Consider the following 18,352-nt stretch of genomic DNA (forward strand, 5'->3'; position numbering starts at 1 on the left):
CCATAATTGGGGAAAAAAAAAAGACAAGGATTTATCAAGCATGCCTAGCAAACTTCTTCAGTGTATTCTATGAATGCGCTCATGACTCTAGGCTAAAAGCACGAGAAAATGTGGGAAAACCTAAAGTGAGAATCTCGCCGCGAGAAAGCCTACTCTTCAATGGTGAGAAACAAGTAATTGAGGCAATTAAACATCCCCACTATTTGTCTTCATTAAATCATAAAACATATACTTTTGTCTTAACTGTTGCTACATTACTTTCTATTTACTTCGAACTACAATCTGTAAGTGAATCATCCTAAACTTAACTATATACCTTTCGCCTGAGCAGGGCTTTATACTATCTCTTTTAACAATTCAGGTTTTAGGGCTTCTCCCTATTTTATCCCAAATTCTAAGAGTATCCTTAATTTTCAATTTAACATTTCTCTTCGCTAGATTCCTATGCTCATACTTTGCCCTACCTCTACACCTACACCTAACCACATACATAACTCTAACCTCAGCCTACCCACTGTTTAGCCCTTTCCCAGCCCCGTACGTATTAGTAAGCTTATCTCTAATTCCTACAAACTAATTCTAACCCTTATCAGGTTTAAAAACCTTACCTAACCCTATGTTTAATTATAATTCTATGCCTAGCCCTTTCCTTCCTTTCATCTACCCTAACCACAATAATTTTTTTTTCAAAGTTTCTTTCTTTCTTTTTACTCCCTTTATGAAAAAAATGATCATATGAGTGGAAGTGAGTAGTCTTATCTTGACAGGTGGTGTAAAAGCAAGTGGGATAAACAGAATATGGCTTTGTTGCACAAGATATCAACAACACATCAGTGCTTGTACAAAATTGAGCAGTAGCATCACCATACAGATGTTTAAATATACGAACAAAAGAGCAAAGAGAAAGCAAATCAAAATCCTTGCGACAGGCAATCATGTAGTATGTTTGGTCATTTTATGGAAGAGGTACATTCTAATGGCCTAACTCAGAGCCTTGTCTAATAACTGTCTGCAAATGCGCCAGTCGGCAAATGAAATTCGAGCTGGGTGTTGCGTGTGTGTGTGTTTATACAATGGCGCAAAAATCGTCACTAACATACACACATATAAACATAAAGATTGCCTGCTTTGCTTCCACGTTTTTGCCATACTGTCCTTACTTTTATCGTCATCTAAAAGTGGGTGGGAAATGTGAATGCACATCTTGATTGAGCTCTCTTAATTGGCGGTAGTGGAAAATCAAGTCTAAAGGTTTCCTGTGCCTGATTTTGCAGATTCAAAATAAAGAAATGCGACAAGGCGACTAAATACCAATAATTGAGTAAGACCGGAAATGCCGACATTGTCTTTTTCTATGAAAACCCAAGAAAACAAAGATTTGTCTGCATGTAGAAAGGCAGAGTACTAATCATGAGCAGGATTTGGGAAGACCAAATAAATTAGAACACAATGTTTCTGTAACATTATGAGCAGAACCTCGATATGAGCTTACAAATAGTTGGTATGTATTGAGAAACATTTGATACCCGCACAAGAGCTTTGACGCCTGGTAGAACATTCTGACCATTGTTGGGTATTTTACACTGCCAGGGTGACGTTGAAATTATTAAAATCTGAATTCAGAATTTTAAATTCCATTATTTATGCACTTTTTAAAATATATCATTTATATGTATAATGCGCCACTACCAATGCATGTATTTGACATAGTTGAAGAAGAATCCTATTTAAAGTCTTACTTGCTGGTGTTTATGTCATTTCATGCAGAAAATCATGCTTGTGGTATCATTTACTTCTGCTCATGCTAAGCTGTAAGATTTGTTTAATATTTATATAACTAAGTCATTGTATTCATGCTGAGTTGGATGTTTCCACACTACCTCAAAATGCACACTACTATGTAAACATAATTTATGTCAGGGTGATATTTTGAAATTCTCTGCTAATGAACGTTTAAAAAAGCAGGAACGTAATGTAGAAATTAAAGAGACAGCAGATGCTACTCTTACTGATCTCCATCTGTTAGTAGGTTGGTGAACTTGAAGAAGAATGTCACTTTGCACCCTGTGTGTCATCCTGTCCAATGCAGTCTTGTTCCATAGACATGTAGATTTCAGTAAATTGGAAGTGGGCATTTGTGGCAAACTGATTATGAAAGACTTAGTAGAATAAGGGAATGCACTTACTGTAGCAGAACCTCAAACACAGCGATCTGGCCTAGTTCACTGCTTTAACGTGCATGTTCTTGTGGTGAGGGAATCGAAGTGGTACATTCACTTGTATGCTGAAAGGGCCTATCACTGGCAGGTTCTAATACTTCTTGTCAGAGCATGCATGTTAGTCCTGCAAGACTAACAAACAGGTTTCACAAAAACACATGAAAACGAGAAGGCAATGGGGGAAGTAGCATGGTCCAAAGCCTCTCTTAATTTTTCTTTTAAATCTATTAGTTACAAAAACCCTAGGACACCGCTAAAGCTGCCTCTCACCAGATCCAATCAGGACCTAATGTGTACACGTTTTGGGACGGCAGATAATAGAGAGGAAGGCCATGGAAAATGGAAGAGACCTGTGTCATGGGGACCATAATGTGACACAACATCTATGACTTCTCCATCTGCGTGTTGCAGTACTTTTACTTAAATATAAATATGCTTAAAATTGGTTGATGTCATTCAGTGTGTGGCCTGACTAAATTTTGGGCCAAGGTGCACTTCCATAAAATGCCGAGGAGAAGAGCACAACTCTCAGACAAATTTATAGTACACAGTGCCTCGGTTACTTTTTCTTTCTTGGACAATGATGTGCTCACATATTTTAATATCCACTGAAAAGTTATCCTTTGTATCAAAACATCTGCTTTAGTTATTGAGCTCAGGTGTAAGCAATACGTTTATAATTAATTCGCAAAAACAATTGAAAGCAAGAAAGAAACTTTCTGAAACATCTGTAAATTTATTGAAGTTCTTCGAAAAAAGACCGCTTTGGCTGTATTAAAAAGATAGACTGGAAGATATGATGGAAACAGTATTTGTATTTGTTAGGCGCAACATTCATCTGAGAGGATATCATGGCACTAGGAAAGCTATGTCCTGAAAGGAGGGTGATGAGATGCTGGGGACATCTGTGAGGAAGGGAGTCTAAGCGATAGGCTGTGAAATGTCAACAATTATGACCTGGGGAACAGTGTTTAATTTGAAAATAAATAAGTGCCACCACAGCTTGCACCACACATTGCTACTGCCAGTGATGCCATTGACAGTACCTACTCAACTACTTACCGTCACACTGCTGACGTTTTAGACTGTTCGAGGCCCCCAAAGCTGTAAGAATAGCTTGGGCGTCTGGTATTAGTGTCTGGTATTAGTTGTTTGTATATTGATTTTATAAACAACTGTTGTTCTGCTCATCCTTGAATTGCACAAACAGCATCACCATGTGGCACATGTAATAAATGGCGGTGTTGATAATTAACCACAGAAATCACTGGCTCAAATTAATCACTGGGTGGAAATCTAGTGAATTCAACAGGACCCTATTGACACTGCCATCTTGACGTGTAAAACCAACTCACACATGCAATTGATGTGATTTATGAGTCCAATAAATTCACAAACTGTAAAGTTGAATTCGCAAATTTGCAATATTACCCCAGTGTAGTGTAATATAATGCATACAAAAAAAATCACTATTCCTTGGTGTGGGTGTTAATGATAGGGGATTCCCTGAAGCAAGGGAACAAACAAACCTACGAATTTATAGAAATTCATCACCATATCCATTACCCACTTCCACCCTGAAAACAGTAGGTAAGCTACACCTATCTAGGGTAAGAATAATTAGCATTTTACCAGGTGTACTCTTGGAAAGGTATGTGACGTTCTCACATTTATAATTCTCCACTCATGCAAAGATGTAAATATGCAGGTATAGCTATACAAATATTTTAGAGAATTTCTCTGAAGTCAGTTCGCTTGTGAAGTGGTTCCCTAAAATAGCTGGAGGTCTTCATCTGATTGTTTGTTCATTTGGACCCAACAGCTACCGCTAAAAAGTATAGTTTTCCTGTGCATTTGCATTGAACCTCAGCCCTTATTATATAAATGCGTACTGTCCCTGTTTTGGACATTGCTTACCTTTAAACAATTATAATTAATGTGCTGCCCTCCCACATGGTAGCCATGAACAGGCAGGGAGCAGCGCATTTCTCTGAGCAGGCGGCAGCCTACCTGCCTGCACTTCAGAGAGGCAATAGAGATCCCCCTCCAGGCCGGTGTAGTGAGTGACTGCACCTGCCTACAACAGCATGTCCGAAGGGGGTTCATGAAACCCCTTTTGGCCATCCAGAGGACAAGGATCGGGTGGCACACTTGACTCTTTTAGTGGCATACCGCCAGTTTGCCTCCTAATGGTCTGTTTGCCTCTGCATAATAGGACGCAGGTGCACAGGCAAAGTGATTTCCTCATTTGTATGGGGCCATGCCTCACAGCAAGTAAGAGTTCACCCTCTCAAGATATCACTGGTGCTAAACAGGGCCGGACTGGCCATAGCGGGCACCGGGCAATCCCCCAGTGGGCCGCACGGGTGGGGGCCGGTTTTGGACCCCTGGGGGCCGTTTTTGTTACAGGACCGTTTTAGCAGCATAGCTGCAAAATTGGCCTTGTAACAAAATCGGCCGAAAACCGACCCTGGCAAAGAGCTTGGCCGCACCCCCAACCCCCCCCCCGGGGGGGGGGGGCGGCCGAGCACTTTGCCAGGGCCAGTTTTGGTTCCAGGTCCGGTCCTGGTGCTAAAACAACGCCAGCTCTGCTAGTACTACAGACAGAGGCCTTCTGTAATATTACCGTGCACTGAAGGCACACAAAAATGGGTGCACATGCCCCTTGCGCTCCCAGGACACTGCATGCTATACAGCCCCTGTTGTCCGCACAGCAAATCTATAGTGCTTGTAGGGCTGCTGTTGTGACTGAGGCTCTACTGAAGGCACAGAGATCTCCATCAGGCAGGCAGAGATCTATAAATAATACACACTGTACACTGTGAGGGCAGCAGAGTTCCTCTTTCTAGTGCCCTGACAAAATAGACTTTAACCCTCCGGGGTCTAAATAAGCCCTTAGTGTCAATATATCAATTATAACTTGATTATTACTTAATCACAAGTGATTTTCTATGCTGTTTTTATGAATAGAGCTATAGCAACCATTACCTCCAGTGAACCCATCTGACCAATCAGACATAGAGGGCCTGATTTAAATCTTGGCAGATGGGTTACTCCATCACAATGGTGACTAATATCCCATCCGTCGAAATGTAAATCCCATAGAATATAATGGGATTTTTATTTCGGCGGATGGGATATGCATCACCGTTGTGATGGAGTAACCCGTTTGCCAAGATCTAATTCAGACACAAAGCATTTTAACTTGTTAACATAGCATGCTTTTAAAACAATGGTCGAGGTGTATGTAATTTTAGATAGAATCATTGACTGAATAGTCATTGATGATTTTTTAAATTATTGTAAGTTTGCGAAAAGTGCAAGCATGTATGGATTGTTCTTTCAGAGACTGCAGGACTATCCCTTAGTCAAGTCACCTGTGTGCTAAGTAAAGCATGCCTGCTTTTAGCCAGCTACCAAGGGTTGAGCAAGGGAATAATTTTCTGAGACCTTGACTGGTCCTTATATTGTGACTGTGGCCTTATTACTGGTGGGAGGTCCCTACCTGCGCCTACTAATAAACCACATTCCAACAGCATATATGATGTATGTATTGCAAACATACTTTGAAGGCAGGGAATGCTATACAGGGTCAAAGGACAAGCATAAATTACACAGAATATAGAGTTATTGAATTGAGATGTAGTGTTCTTCAACAGGTGCCTCTTCAGCTCTTTCCTAAATAGGAGCGCCTTGAGGTGCTCTGGATGGATACAGGGATGTTGGTTAAGACAGAAAAGGCATGCAACCTAGTTTTTTCTTTTATTATATTTCATAGTATGCAGTCTGATGGTGTCCTGGCTGCTGGTGTACCGAGAACCACCAGAGATAATGAACTTGTCTGCAAATAAGAAGTGGGTGGGAGGCCTTTGTTGTAATGGCTTTGTAAATGATGGACTGGGTTTTGAAGATGGTGCAAGCCAGGTAAGGGGAGCCAATAGAGTTCCAAGAGGATGGGAATGCTTTCATAATATTTCATCTTGTGTAGCTACCATACAGACACAAGAGTACAAGGGCGTGAACAGAAGTTCTGGAGTCATTGTCTGGAAGAAACTATTTGAGTTTCTTTAGATGAGCTAGCTGGTATCAGGCAGTTTTTTTTGCCAATATGTTCCTTGAGGGTGAGACTTGGTATCCAGGGTGAATGAAAGTGGCTTGGCGTTCAGTGAAAGTTGGGGTTTGAAGCTGTCAAGGTTTGTGTAATTGAGCCAGGTGTGGACTGTTTCTTGTGTTGTTCTTGGCAAATCAAAGGATTTCTGTCTTGGTTGGGTTGAGCAGGCATACAAGTGGTGTTTACTGTGCCAGAATGGACCTTAAACTAGGTCCCGTCTCCAAAATAAAAGCGTCTCCCATTAGTTGTTTCAGATAGCTAAAAAAGTGGCCCAAATTCTTCTAAATGTTTCTGTTTCGGACATGTAAAGACACAGAGCCTCCCTTGTGCCACCATAACGTCTCTTTTTGTGACATTCCGTGGCTCAGGAGCCTTCTCCATATTAATGAGGCAGCACTAACCCACTTTTTTTGGCTTAATGCTGGCTCATAAATATTGTTCCCTTTAACACAGTTTTCTGCATTTAAGGGGTGTGCAATGGGTGTTGTCGGGGACATTCCCCGCAACGTCAATATTTTTTTACACTGCCCCAGATTTATCAGAAATCATAATTATGTGGCAGCGCCAAAAACGTACACCTCCCCAGGGGAGGTGTAAGGGAGGTACAACGAGGAGAAATATCTTTATTTCTCTTCATTTTTTTTATTTCTATTAGTGCTGCACATAGAATGAGGAAAAAGCCTCTTGTGACTCTTTTTGTCCAGGAGCAAGCAATGTTTATGTTAATATCAGGGAAATCAACAGTAAAAACTGGCCCACCATTCCATAAAACAGGCCCACAAACAGCCAAAATAACAGCCCACACACCAACCTGTCAGACCTGCCCTTCTGGCACTGAAAGAATGCCATATAGGTAAATCCAACACCAAGGGCTGATTCACAAAGGTAAACATATACTTTTACGTAAGTTTACGATTGTTTGGTATTCACAAAGGGATTTACGAGCAATATCTTTACGAGTGCTGTGTCTCCGCACAAAAAAGGATAGGACTGTCCTATCTTGTTATATGTGGAGACTCTGCACTCATAAAGGTTCTACTCGTAAATTCCTTTGTGTATACCAAACAATCATACATTTACACAAAAATGTAAGTTTACCTTTATGAATCAATCCATGAGTGCTTGAGACATTGGCTATTTGGAGCAGAGGAGACTTGCAAGTAGAGTTGTTGTATCATTGTCAAATTGCTGACTCTTGATGCTGTTATCTGTGAATAGAACACTAAGTGGCTCCATGTAGTGGTTGAAGATGGTAGGGGAAAGTATGAAGCTCTGCCTGTTAGATTTCAAAAGTGATAGGGATCTTTTAGGATCTAGAGCTGCACATGTGAACACGTCATGGAAAGCAAATTCAGTGATGTATTATGAGGTACATTGGGCTGAGTATTTGTAATTTATTTATGAGGTTTTAATTTCTAGTGCTGCAAAATTCAAGCTATTATTATAACCCTAGTTGTGCACAGAAACATAAAGCATCCTTCAATAGCTGAAAGTGGCCAAAGTTTCTGTTTTCTCCCTATTCAAAACTGACATTTTAAATGAAAAGTTTGCAAAGTTGATGAAGTGTTAAAGAAAGTAAGTGATAAGTTCTTCGAAAATTATTTTTTTGATTAAGAGAATTGTAGCAAAACCTACTCTTTGTGAGGTGTGCCTCTTTGTGAGTTGCAAATGGGTAAAACAACGCAAATGTGTCCCTTTTATAAAGCTTTTCTCCCAAATGATAAACATGTATAGTATTGGATTCAAAATATTATCACTCTACTTAAATTGATCCTCATTTTTCTACCAGCAAATCTGGTTACAAATGTTTCTCCCTCTTGTCACAGAATATAGTTTCCAATTGACCACAGTCCTCTCTTGGACCTCAAAGATATTTCCCCTTCAACCACAGTTCTTCTCCGTCCATCAACCATCTCCCCCATCACTTACAAAATTCCCTGGGCATTTGTTGTCACACAGTAAGAAATACTCCCTCATCAAGTGACTTCCTGTGGGGTCTGTAAATATTTCCACCATCACCCACAGTCCACCAAATTCTCTACAAGCGCCTTGTTCTCTATGGGCATTTCTGCCACACAAGCAGTTCTCCTCTGACCAATGAATGGATTGCCCCATTATCCACGTGCCTACTCTGAAAGCCTTAGGTAATTCACCATGATTAGTGGCCTTCCTCAGAACACTTTGTGTATTCTCTCATCACCCACTTTCCCACTCACTCTAACCGCCGTATGTATTCAGTCATATTTGGCAGGTCCCCTTTTGGGCACTCTCAGTATTCTACTTTTTCGACATTCCCCTCTGGCCACCCTATGCATTCTTTATTACCACAGTCCTCACTTGGTCCCATGAGCATTCACTCATCTCCCACATTCCTCTGTAGATATAGGGGAATTCCACAACCCCAAAATTACTACTTCAGCCATCCCATCAGAGTTATTCCTTCATTACTTACAGTGCTGTGATAACCACCATACCTACTTTCCTATCACCCTCAGCATTCTCTAGGCTACCCCTGCAAGTATCCAGATTGCAAAGTCACTCAAACTATGGTTAGGCTCCCTGGGTTGCATGCTACAGCACAAAGCTTCCACCAGAACATTAAAACTATCCTTTCTTTTAAGATAAATATTTAAATGTGAAATTATAGTCCTTTAACAAAAGGATCTGCAGATTAACATGGATATAGCCTTAAATCATAGGCATGTAATTAAAAAAAATCCATCTTTGTGAGATTGATTTGGCCAAGATAAAGTAACCAGAGTGGTCCTTTCTTTTTTATTTGAAACAAAGTTCTCCTTAGAAGTCTTTTGTGTGTCAGTATTAGAATTTTGTGTATAATTGACATCTAAGCACGTTATGCTTTTTAATTATGTCCCTTTTCATTGGGATGCAATTAAATGTCTACATTTCTGATATAGTGACATTAACTCTAAAGGTTGTAAGGCACTGGGATACAACCACTAGTGCAGTAACGACAACCACAGAATGAATTATTTTAGACCAGTACATCACTACATCATCTATGTGAAGTGCAGCCATTAATGAAGATTTCCTAGAGGCTATTGACTAAATGTCTCAGCCTCACCTGTGTGCATAGTTCATGAATGGCAACTTCTGAGTTAGGTGTAAGAACATACACAGTCATATTCTGTGGAGTATCATATAAACATTACATTGATGTGCATTTTAATTTCAGCAACACATATTACCAATTTGCGCACAATATTTCATTGCTTTCATTATTTGTTCCCTGAGAATGTCTCATCGCCACCACATTGCAACAGTTGGCTAGTTGGGCACGAAGCATTGGCTTTACTTAGATACCACTCTTGTAATAATCATGTTGCTACAGTTGTTGAATAATTATTTGTATAGCTCAATGGACAATAATAAGTTTATGTCTCAATATCTATGGGACAGATTATTGTTTCAACAATATTGAAGGACGAAATATTGTATGTCAAGTTTCTATACAATTTATATAGCCAACTCCACACATGCACACCTAGGTTAAAATATTTTATTAAGCGCACATTCACCAGACGTTTTCTTGGCGCTGAGTGGGGACGGTTGCTCGGACAGAAACAGTGGAATTAATTGTAAGCCTGGGCAAATAGCCATGTTTTGAGGGATTTCCTGAGCTTGGGGTAGGAGGTGGCCAGACACAATTCAGGAGGAAGGGAGTTCCAGAATTGGGGTGCAAGAGTCGAGAATCTTAGACCGCCGTGTTTTTTTCGTTTGAATGGGCAGGGGGTCAGTAAGTTCATGTTTGATGAGCGAAGATCACGGGAGGGGACATAGCGCTGTATTTTGGTGGCGATAAAGGCCGGGTCGCGATCCAAAAGGGCTTTGTAGATCGTGCAGCCTAGTTTGAAAAGACAGCATTGGGTCACGGGGAGTCAATGGAGTCTCTTCAACAATGGTTTCTCGTGGTGGGATTTTGGCTGGCCATAGACAAGCCTTGCGGCTTGGTTCTGCACCAGTTGTAGCCGGCATAGTTGGTTGGCTGGAATGCCGGTATACAAAGAGTTAGCGTAATCAATACGTGACATTACCAGGGCAAGAATGACTTGAATCAGAGGCTCAGTGGTTAGAAATTTGCTTATTTTCCAAATTCTTCGGAAGTGGAAGAAACAAGTAGAGACCACTGAATTGATCTGGGCCTTCATGGTGAGATCATTGCTGATCAAGATTCCCAGGCTTTTAACCGAGCTGACTGGGGAGGGGGGCCACCCAATGATTGAGGCCATAGGTGATATATATTTCTTTAAGGTACGTAGATGTAAAGATAAAAAACGTAAATCCTTACCTCCCTGCATGCACTTATCTTTCAATAGTTTGTTCCTCAATATTGTAATGATATTTTGTCATGTCAACATTCTTGATTTGATATTCCCTTCCACAATCACCATAGTGCATAACATTTCAGAAAAAAAACAAGTGCAGGCACTAGGATTCTCTTTTGTTGGTATGTGGCTGTAAATGGATGCAGCTGTTCCTTAGTGTTACCTCTGACATGATTTGCCAAATTGTCCAAAACAGTATAATTGCTGCTCAAAGGTCCCCAGCTTAAACTGTTTTACATGCCAGCACATGCCTCAAGTAGCACTATCAGATGTTGCTCGGTAGAAACATACACTTAACATAGGAGTTCTTACACGGATCTTGTAATCATGTTCAGATTAGCATAATTTTATGTAATCAATTTGCCCACAGAAAACCATGATTCATAAAGCTAAAATGTTACTCTACATCCTTACTCTGGATATTTGATCTCATAGTGTAAACATTCTGGTTAGGCATTTCAATGCTGAAATCAATCCTTCCCGCAAAGTCTTGTATTTTAATCTAGAGGGGTAATTAGATTATTGTCAGGAGGCTGACATTATTTCTCTAACTGTTGCATGTCTTTAGAAAAGGTTTGATAAATGTTTAGAGGGTTCTAATTTCTGCTCCTATACAAAAACACAGTATAGGACGAGCTACCCTCTGCATTAATAAAAGGCTATGTAAGTATTTCAGCATTCATATAATATAGTGTGGATAATTTAGTACACATAGGTAGAGGACTGCGTAGTTCTGTACTGCTTGCACTTTGTTCAATAACTTTTTGGGCAGCTCCAAATAGAAATGTGTCAATACTTCATGTGAAGGAAACAAGAGCAAAGACACTAAGAAGATGTGTTACGTAAACAGTAGTAAAGGTGCAATTGTTTAGGGAAAATTTGAGAAGCTTTTCCAGCAATAGCTTTACATTTTTGTATTGATTTCATTTAGAATGTTGATCAGAAACAATGTACACAGAATGGCTATGTTTTGGTTACAACCGATAAAAGAAGTAGGAAGTAAGGTTAATTAATAGGGAGGATGCAGGTAAGTACGGATAATATACATGATTGAAATATAGAGAACATTAAGCCATTTTTTATATTTACGTAGGAATTTGTGGTTGGACTCCTGGTCCATTGCCTCTTTTAGGAACATTGGTTCAGGGATCCACTTGAACATGAGGAGGTTCTAGTTTAGGCTTTGTGGAGGTCTGCTGTTAGACGATTGCTTTTCTGTATAGGGCATCAGATGGATGGCTATACTGATGAAGGAGGCAAGGAGAAAGATGTACCTGAATTGGGAGAAGGCATTGGAAACTTCGTGAAGAATAAATGGGGTGTTTGTGATTTAGTCGTGGGGTAGGGTCACTCAAAGTCGATGGCTAAGAGAGGAAAACGTATCCAATAATTGCATGCGCTCAGCACCATACAACGTTTGTTATCTTCTTCCCCGGAGTAAGAGTTGCAACAAAAGTCTGACGCCATAATTGTGCCCAAAGTCTGAAGTCATACAAAATGGAAGGGAGTAAGATTCACCAGGCCAAACAATGAGATCTGTTTTTAACTGTCTCTAGCCACATCAACCTGACTGCTATGTATGAATGACTTTGTTGCAGCTAAACAATGGCAAAGATTCCTCCTCCATATGGAAGTAAATCTGGAGTCACCTGCAAAGTCATGAATGTGGCACTAATCATTCAAAAAACTTAAAAAAAACACTCATCACAGCTTATGTGTACTTCCTAGACCCCCTCCTGCCATCAACCAGGTGTTGGTTTTATGGTATATACTATCACAAAGACGCATCAATATGACTCCAATCCCTAAAGTAACACACTTCAATCGGTGCACCCGCCTTGAAGTAAGTGAACACCCAAAAGGGTAGGAGAATATTCCCAATGGTTGGTGGTGACATATCAGGGGTGCTTAGAATTAGTAAATTCCAACTTACGACACATTTTGATGAAAGTCTTGCCCTTTGGTGGTAGTCGTAGTTAGAATAAATTATCTCTTACTTTATTGAGATGGATGGTACTGTTCTCAGCCATTTAGCAGCATATTCACTGCTCATTGGTATCGGTGGGTAAAGTGTGTTTATATGTGAAAGGCACAGCCTGAAATTGATTTGTTTGAAATGGTTATTTGGTGGGGTATAAAGGATTGAAAAACAAGGTAGAAAATATAGAACTATGTATGGGAACTCAGACGCATAAATTAGGGATGACCAATTTAAAGCCTCTGAAACAATGAAGCAGATTTCAAGATTTGGTGCACTTGTGGTTTCAGAGATTAGACAGAATTTGTATGTTTGTTAAGAAAGACATATAAGCTGTCACCTACCACACTTGCACATCACAAAGAATGCCTGGGCAAACTCACATAGGGTTTGACGCTAGTTTATTCTGACCCCAGACTATCTGAGCCAGGCCAGGGAGGCAGGAAATTCCAAGAACGTCTGGGGATGGAACCCCCCAGAAACAACTTCTACTTCAAATGGGGACCAGGTATGAATATTGAACCCTCAAACCCAACTCTTCAGTACAATGCTGGACCTATGGAGGACTCAAAAATACTGGGTGCTGCTCTGCAACCTGACTGGACCTGCATCTTGATCCCAGGTCCACCACAGTGACTGCAAGGGCCAGGTGGCTGGCCTTCTGATCAGAAGCCTCACGGACAGAACAGGCTCCAACTACCTTGAACTCAACACCTGGACTCAGTCTGTTGTGACTCGTGTCCCCCAAGTGGTGCCACTCCAATCCTGTACTTTTGGAAGTGGACCTGTAGGTGCCCTGCCAGCCCATATGTGGTCCTGTGGACAGAACTGACAAGATGCGATGAATCTTCTTGCAGCTCCAATTTAAAACTGCCATTGCATGATGCATCCCCGATGCAGGACTTCACACTGCAGCCCACCATCTCCTCGCAACAGCCGCTGAATGACACATACTCAGCACAGACCATTGAACCATGAGCCCCTCATCAACGGCATCCGCGATGCCGATGCAGGACTCTGCATGGCAAGCCCCGCAACTTCTTTGGAACCATCTGGTCCATGAAGCATCTATTATGCAGGACTTCGCATCTCACAAGCTCCTCTTCGATGGCATCCTCGATGATAGCACAGGACCTCGCATCACAGTCTCTCAGCTCCTTGGAAGCATCACCTCATGACGCATCCTCAATGCAGGATCTTGCAACTCTCCACAACTAGGTATTTAAGGTACTCTTTTTCAACAGGTCTACATTGGTCCCTGTATCCTGCCCGTGATCTCTTGCGGTCAGCCTGAACTTGTGACATTGTCCCGATCCAGCACGACCAGCTAACCACCGTTGACAGTTGGTGCTTCAAGGCACTTTTTTCACTTAAAGCTTTCAAATTTCATATATCCGGTTCTACTGATTGGATTTTTGTCATTTTGGAGTCTAATAATTTATTCAATATTAATCTATTCTTTCTAAATTGCTGTGGGTTTTTTCATGTGTTGTGTTTTTACTTGATTACTGTTTGAGATGCTGCATAAATACTTTACACATTGCCTCTAAATTAGGTCTCGCTGCTTGTGTACTAATCTGCTAGAGTGTTAAGCACAGGTTAATTTGGGGCTTGCTTGACAGAGATTGCAGTTGCTGCTTAAGTATGATTCCATTCCCCCTCAACCAGTAACCCAATGTCCAAGAACTGTTGTCCAATGGATTACTTATACTGTGACACATTTCAGCATTTGAGGAAGCTCCTCTGCACAGCCACTCAAAAGTGGACGATGCGGTGCAATCACTGGTCAGTTGTTGGATGTATCATTGTTTGCTCCCTCTCTTAATACAACAATCTTTAAGTCAAATTCATGTGGCAGCCTTACAGCAAGAGAAAAGCATTTGCAGTGGTGAGGAAACAGTGGGACAGTTGTTGAGCAGAAGATGGCCTTAAACTGCCCTCTTTATATTTTGAAGGAAAAGCCCTGTGTTGGGTGGTCTTTTGCTCCTGCTGTCCAGAGGCCGTATTACCGGTGTTTCCACATCTCTGGGGCACTTTGGTATTACAGAAGGGGCCACAGATGCTTGTGCATCCCCTTCAGCAATACCGATAGCGCTGGTGCACATAAAGCGCCAGCGCTATCATCAGAGGGCATTCCCTCATTTGCATGGGGACATGGCTCCATGCAAATAGAGGAACGCCTTTGCCTCTCTGCCTGCACCTTGTTACAGATGCAGGTGCAGAGGCAAAGAAGCTGTCTTGAGGCGCACTGGTAGTGTGCCCCCTGATAGCAGCCCTCTAGAGGGACACTCCCAGACACCCCTTTGCAGGCAGGTGCAGTCTCTCACTGCACCCGCCTGCAAGGAGATCTCTAATCCCCCTTTAAAGTGCAAGTGAGTTGCTTCCTAGACTGTGAAACATGGAGCGGCTTCAAAGCAGCCTCTCCGTTTTTCACCTGAATGCGCTGCCCTGGGCTTGCGAGAGTTTGCGGCTGCCCTGGAGGCAGCGCGTTTCCTATTATGTGGCGCCTTTCGTTGATTAGTGTGGGCACACCTTTTGATACGTACTACGGCCCCAGGAATAAATAGGCACTTAAGTTATAAAACTAAACATTAAAGCCGTTCAGAAACATCGGATTCTTAAATTTAAAAAAAGTAAAAACACGAACCTGAAAAAAAAACAAAAGACGTAGATAACTAGCGGTGCAAGACCATGTATTTTGTTTCACTTTAACCGACGATCTTAGAAAATGTTTTATATATTGATGGTTTTCATTGATGTCTATGCCAGTTTTAAAGAAATATTTCCATTTTCTGTGATTATGGCATTAACATTCAATACCCACTATTCCCATGCAGCTTGTAGTGGTTTTGTCTGTGAATTGATGCCTGCATCATGTTAGTTTTTAAAAAATATGTGATTTTTTTTATCATATCAGCTGAAGTCTCGCAGAAAGAGAAGTCAGTATAGGTCTGTTGATTCTTGTTTTATTAACAGAAGTGCCACACAGTTGCAACTCTGCTTATACATATTTCCTGATTCCCTGTTGGGTGAATTACACAACATGGCTCAATGAGTTAAGCACTCACTACCAATATTTACTGCGATCTACATGCAACTACTTTGAGTCTGGTCTAGACCAGCTTAGCCTTTGAATTTCGTTAAGTAGGGTGCTATTAAGTTGATACAGCCTTACTGGATCTAGAAATGGCAGTGTCTTATGAGCTGATATATACAAATTATCTTATAAAGAGTTATTTTCAGTACTTTCTACAGGGCATACAAATGTTTCTATGGAATGACACCTGTCAATGTAAAAAAAACTATCCTAATGCTCCAGTTAGGATTACTGTAGTCCATTAACATCCTACACAATAAGTGATATTTAGTTTCATATTCATCCTATTGGAATGCTTTCGAAATGTACTTTCGAGGAGGCCTTGCTGTGTGCCTTTGTGGAAAAGGTTCCATTACATCAATTCTAAGCACTTTGAAGCAACTTTTGTAGTGTCTGCTCTCAAAGTCCTCAACACCACGAGCCCTCATTCTGAGTTGCGGCATAGTACCAGTTAAGAGGCAAACAGGGTTTTCAACCCTAATCAGCATTACTAGTGGGGCACAAATTTAAAACGATTCCAGTTTTATTGCTAGGACAAATTTCACCAGGTATTAAATGGGAATATTTGAATAGGGAAAAAATGTGAAATTCCATATTTTGCAGCTCTTAATGTGGACATTGTAGTACTATTGCGTTGTCGCTCATTACGAGCTGTGAAACCATAGAGTGGAGGTAATAATACTATCGGATAAATTCAAACTTTACGGTACCATTGTTTTCCCTAAGCCGTTTTCGCCTATAAATCTGAATGAGGCCCACACGTGATACATATGTATTGCAAGAGTGTGTAACTTGACTAACTCCATCTCTCATGGGTTGATACTTCTGTGGGGTTGGTAATCAGGTACATACAGAAAGCTGGCATAGCACACAGCCTTCTTGCTGCGCAGAGTATGGACATTTGCAACTAATAATGACTGTGCAATGGGGCAGAGGAACCAAACAAGCTCATGTAAAGAGCATTAGTTATTTGTGCGCTATATTAAATGTCTATATCATATCATCATATCATATCATACAGTTCATCAGTGGTGGTGAAAGCACATCGGTAGAATTTATGATACAGAAGCATTTGTCATAGAGCTTACTATATCACTGAGTTGAACATTCTTTTAAAGATGTGGTATGGCTGCTAAGGACTGATTTGCATAACATGCTTGGATCTCAAACCACACTGCCTATTAAAAAACAATGATATGCCATTTTATAAGTGCTGTAACGCATGACTGAGCTGCAGCAGCACTAGCACTGTCTCAGGAACAGAGATGTTCCCAGGTGAATGTACAGTTGTTTTGCACTTGACTTCACTGTCAACTTGTGTCCCTCCAGCCAACTTCCAAGTTCCAATGAACAATTGCTAAGGCCTTGCTAAGACCTTATTGGTCAGAAGTGGGGAGGGGAGCACTTATAAGCTTTTTTCAATAAACAATGCTGTGAATGCATATTTCAGGGAACTTTCAAATTCTTGTTATGTGTTTTTTTTGCATGCCAACTTGGTGGCAGTAGTGGTGCACATGACCAGTGTTAAAATTAACTGCATGAGTCTCTTGCTTGATGCCCCACATGAGGCCAGATTTCGGGGAGGTTGCACCTAACTTTTGCCTTGTTTTGTCTTATTGGATATTGATATTAGAGTCACGCATTCAAGAGGACTGGGCTTTGTTGCCTAAAGTGCTGTGATTTTGAGTTTAAGCCACCAAATTTCTTCGGAACAAAATAGGAGATTTGTTGAGGTTGTTATACCTTTATATTGTTATTAAAAAGTCTTAAAAAAAGCTAAATATTGCCAATTGCAGCAAGCAGATCTTTGTCCAGTTCTCTTGGAGGGACCGTGTAAGTGTCAGATATATATATATCTATATGTCACTGCTTGTAAGGGAATGAAACACACAGCTGTTCCATAGTATGGTAAGGGTTCACAAATGAGGCAAACAGGCTGTTCAAGTGGTTCATTTTAAGGGGCTATCCGGTGAATTATAACACGTTAGAGCCCAAAGAGTCCCAGCTGACATCATCTAACAAATGATCAATGTAGAAACCGTCTTTTTGCTAATTGTTAGATGTGCAGGACTTGTTGGAGACAACTGCTTTTTTCTCTCTTCTGCGTGGCCTCTTTAAGTAACAATTGTCGTCATGGCTGCAAAGAGAAATGCATCTTATGGACCTGGTGCTCAAATATATTAATATTCTGGCTCATGATTACTACCTATATCCAAATGGCCTGAAAAGATCATCTAAATTGGCATTTTTGCCCATTGCACATTGGTCCATGTGTTGCCAGGATTGAAACCTGTGACTTTTATGTCTACACGGATTCTGCAGCTATGGTTTCACCCAGAAGATCCGTTTTGCATGAACTGCCAATAAACATAAAGAACTTCCGATGGACACTTAAATGTCTTCAAAGATATTGGCAAATATATTTTTATTGGTATCACTGCAGTGAGGAGCCTTCATGCTCATTTGGCAGTGCAGTCAGACCTTGCTCCCCAATGAAGTTGTATTAGTAGGTCTCTGCACACACTGTAATATATTTCACATTTACTTTTCAAATCTTAATTCAAATGTATGTAAATGGTGGCCAGGTTGGCATGATAATCC

At 40.8% G+C, this 18,352-nt stretch overlaps 1 protein-coding gene across 1 annotated transcript in view; it reads left to right on the forward strand.

Moving 5' to 3' along the window:
* ADAM23 (ADAM metallopeptidase domain 23) overlaps positions 1-18,352 on the forward strand; it is a 731,894-nt gene that overhangs the window by 704,062 nt on the left and 9,480 nt on the right. The gene's annotated exons all lie outside the window — the stretch shown is intronic.

Source organism: Triturus cristatus, chromosome 3_2 (genome assembly GCF_964204655.1).
Source record: "Triturus cristatus chromosome 3_2, aTriCri1.1, whole genome shotgun sequence".
Taxonomy (NCBI): domain Eukaryota; kingdom Metazoa; phylum Chordata; class Amphibia; order Caudata; family Salamandridae; genus Triturus; species Triturus cristatus.